Genomic DNA, 3,438 nt, shown 5'->3' on the forward strand with positions numbered 1-3,438 from the left:
AGAGAGAGAGAGAGAGAGAGAGAGAGAGAGAGAGAGAGAGAGAGAGAGAGAAGATACGAAAAAAGGAGGGGGGTGGAGGGAAGAGAGAAAAAATCTATACAAAATTCTACAATCGTTCATACCTACCTGCCTATGTACTACACACTACCGCGAATCAAACATTACGAAACAATCTAACACGAAAGAAAATCAAAACAATAAAAGAAACAGGCTGAAACTCACAGAAAGTAAAACAAAAAGTTACAACTATCTACATATGAAAAAGACTAAGCTTAGACCTACTTTGAAAAAAATAATAATAATAAAATGTGACCTGGGCTGCAGACAGTTGCCGGTGTCTCCGTTGTTCATATGTCTTGGGGTGTGGAAGCCTGATAAGAGGCACGGATAGTCTTATAATATGTGTCACAACGCGGTGGAATCAGGCGCTCGTCAATTTTTTGGGCATGGGAAGTTATTGGTATCACCTGAAAGCTGATTTATTTACCTAGATTCCAAGTAAATAAATATCTATTTATCATGGATGGAACTCAAGATATTTGCGATTGAAGGAACTGGAGTAGCATGGTTTCAGAGGTAAAATTATCGAGAAAATGGCCTCCAAAGTTTTGTAACTTCTATAGATTGAGAGTTCTTGAGAACTGAAATGTACATATGTTGTGCCATTATTCAACGTTTTTCAGTAAAATTCACATGGAAATGACCTTTTGAATGAACATAAAAGGTGTTGTGCCAAAAAAAAAAAAGCATTTTATAAAAATTGTCAAACTGGCAGAAAAATGCCTGTTTCTTCGATTTCATTATTTTGACGAGCGCCTGATTTCTCCACAATGCCTCACATATTGACAAATCTGTCACTGGGTTGCAGGTAAGCAACGTGAATAACCAGACTATCAACTAATTGGTTGCAGGTTAGCAACGTGTGTAATAATACTACCAACTAATTGAATGAAACATTGAAAAATTGAGGTACGGAGAGGGTGAGTGGGGGGTGAGGGAGGGCGGACGACAAATACTTGTACAGTTTCCGTTCAAGTTAGATAAAAACCAGGCAACGTAAAAAAAGTGGTAAACTGGTTCAAAACAACATTACAGTTGGGACCCCTGTCACTGTAAATTTTTTCAACGGGTTATACACCCGAGGCAATTTTAGCTATTTCAGGAGGCGGGCTTCGACCCCGTCTGTCAGATCTCATCCGGGCTGAGATGGATAGAATGCCCCAGCTTATTATTAGGCTAAATATTCCACTTTTTTGGACAAGCTCACTTTGGAGACCTCTGAACTGATTACTAATGGTCCTATCAATATGAAAACTTCCTAGCTGTAAAATTCCTCGTCTTCTATCCCTTTTGCCTTTAAAAAAATCGTCTAGGTAGCATAGTTTTGAAAGGTTTAAGAAAATAAAGTGGTCCACAAATTCAAGATGGTTGCCGTTTCCTTGGTAACAGATAAATTAATGAACTGTTAGAAGGTGTAGATTTTCATTTCTCCACATACGTATCAACATTTACCAATACTAGCTTTACAGGTTCTCTGGCTAAAAAGTTGGTTTTCAAGGTAGCCCTTCAAGACCGATAAACTCGATTTCCTCCACACGAGAATCAAACTCGGGTCTTCTGTGTGCGACGGTGACGTGTCTAACTACTACTGACTTCGACTAGAGGATGCATATTAGAAGTCCAGTCTGGTTTTGTTGCGTGGAGTGTAGGGGAGTCCAACACGGTCTTCTTTTAGGAACTCCATCCAATCATAAATGGGCGAGATTTATTGGTTCAATTGACTTATTTGGATTCGCATACATTTGACTTGGACAATTACTATTTAATAATGTTCTAGAACATATAAGACAAATGGGTACCAACATATAACTATCAAGAGGATTAGAAGAAAGCAGTTCTCCAAAGTTTCCAAATTCTTTGTTCAATTATTCAAAAGGTGTATGTGTTACGACGCGGTGAAATCAGGCACTCGTCACTTTTTGGAGATGTTGGGTTATTGCTATAATCTCAAAGCCTGTTCATTTGTCTTGTTTTATGTGGAAAAAAGTATCCATCTATCTTGAATAAACGTTGAGAAATTTGTGATTGAAGGGGATGGGGTGGCTTTAGTGTCAGAGGTAAAATTAGCCAGAAAATGAACGCCAAAGTCTGGTAACTTCCAAAGATTAAGTCGCCTTTGAAACGGCAAATTTTCATTCTTTTGAGGCTTCGACCAACGTTTTTCGGTAAAATCTGAAAAGAAAGGTGTCTTTAAATTTTAATAAATGGTGTTGAGTTAAAATAATAAAATTCCAACAACAAAAAATCCCCGACGGCCATAAATATGCAGGTTTCTTTTATTTCAGTAGGGTCTATATTGACGAAACCCTGATTTCACCACGATGCCTCACATTTGTAATCGATCCGTGCCGAGGTACCGACAGACAGTCATGTCCCGTTCCGGTTTTACATGGAAACTCTACCAGTGTTTATCTGCTGCCACCCCCCCCCCCTCCCCTTTTTTTCTTTTTTACCCCTAATTATGCAATTCTGATAAAGATTGTTGATTGTGTAGATAAACTTCAGGTTTTCAAAACCACTTATTCGTGTCCAAGAAAAGCCTAGAAATCATTCAAAATCGTACAAAGCCTTACTACGAGCGGGAATTATTTGCAGTTGTCAAAGGTTTTTAATTTTTTTATTATTATTATTATTATTCATAGTCAAACATTTTTACATGAAAAGTGCCCTGTACACCAAACTAATACAACGTGAAATCAGGATAGCAACAGTTCTGAGAGAACTAATATACATGTAATCCGTAGTTCTTGAATACTGTCAGCCCTTTTTAGACAGAGTTTAGTCTCACAAAAGAAAAACTTAGACGAATGTCCTGTGTTTTGAAACCTACAGCAGTATAGGTACAACAAGTGGCAAAAATTGAGAAAATCGAAAAGATCTAGAAGGCGAGAGCAGGAATCCACATCATAGTATTACACCTCACAAAAAAGACAAACATTTATAACACAGATCAGGAATAGAAACGTCCCCCGATCTCTTTTAAAAGAAATGGGGAGAACAAAAAAAAAAAGAATTATTTTACAGTATGCTTCTTTGCGTATCAAGCTTCCTCATTCATCCCAAACGATCCACATCCCTTTTTGCAATACTGAAGATACATTTCTACTCCTCCCTGCCCCCCCTTTTCCCACCTTTCCACCTTTTTCAATTTGGCTTCGTTCAATATGCTTCTCTTTTCTAGAAGAGCCAACAGGCTATTTGGAATGTCACTTCTAGGTCCTTTTTCACTCTCGATGTCCTTTTTTTCTCAATCGATCTAGCTTTTCCTTAGCAATACATGGCAATGCTGGTCAGACAGTCAGACAGACAGACAGACAGACAGACAGACAGACAAACAGACAGACAGACAGACAGACAGACAGACAGACAGACAGACAG

At 38.3% G+C, this 3,438-nt stretch overlaps 1 protein-coding gene across 2 annotated transcripts in view; it reads right to left on the reverse strand.

The window, feature by feature from the left end:
- Positions 1-3,438, reverse strand: part of LOC101861475 (coiled-coil domain-containing protein 78) — a 53,405-nt gene that overhangs the window by 29,458 nt on the left and 20,509 nt on the right. The gene's annotated exons all lie outside the window — the stretch shown is intronic.

This window comes from Aplysia californica, unplaced genomic scaffold, assembly GCF_000002075.1.
Source record: "Aplysia californica isolate F4 #8 unplaced genomic scaffold, AplCal3.0 scaffold00003, whole genome shotgun sequence".
Lineage (NCBI taxonomy): Eukaryota > Metazoa > Mollusca > Gastropoda > Aplysiida > Aplysiidae > Aplysia > Aplysia californica.